Here is a 561-nt window from a genome sequence, read left to right as displayed (position 1 = left end):
CACCACCTCTGCTGCCCCAGCTCACCGAGTGGGCTTTCTGTAGAGCAGAGCATAACTTTGCGGTGGCTCGGGAGGACTCGTGGTTCCTGGGGAGTGTGCTGACCCCGCTGAGCATCTCCCGGCGATGGCAGCTGGAAACCATGCGTGCTGACCCAGTCTGTGTTTGGGATGGGCCTAGACCGCCTTTGAACGGTGCTGCTCCGGTTCTGCTCCGGTTCTGCTCCGGCCCGGCCGTCACAGGGCTGGGAACGCAGCCCACGGGAACGCCCCGGTGCTGGGGGAGCCGAGCTGGCGGCGCCGGCCCTGCGTGCGGTGCCAGTGTCACATGCCCGCGGTGACACAAAGGCCGCTGGCGCGCTCCCTATGGCTGCGGGGATGAAAGGCTGCTGGGCGAGGGGAGCGGTGTGAATTCAGGCCGTCCTGTGCCCGCGGCCCCAGAGGTGCCGCGTGGGCTGCCTCTCGGGCGAGGGCTATTCCAGGACGTGGGGACTCGTCCCGCTGTCCCTGGTCACCCGCGGCGCAGGGGCTGGCGTCGGGGCTCGCTGCTGGGCCTGGCCGTGG

The sequence above is a fragment of the Mesitornis unicolor genome, unplaced genomic scaffold (assembly GCF_000695765.1).
Source record: "Mesitornis unicolor isolate BGI_N332 unplaced genomic scaffold, ASM69576v1 scaffold8181, whole genome shotgun sequence".
NCBI classification, from domain to species: Eukaryota; Metazoa; Chordata; class Aves; order Mesitornithiformes; family Mesitornithidae; genus Mesitornis; species Mesitornis unicolor.
Note: the sequence above shows the minus strand (reverse complement) of the source record.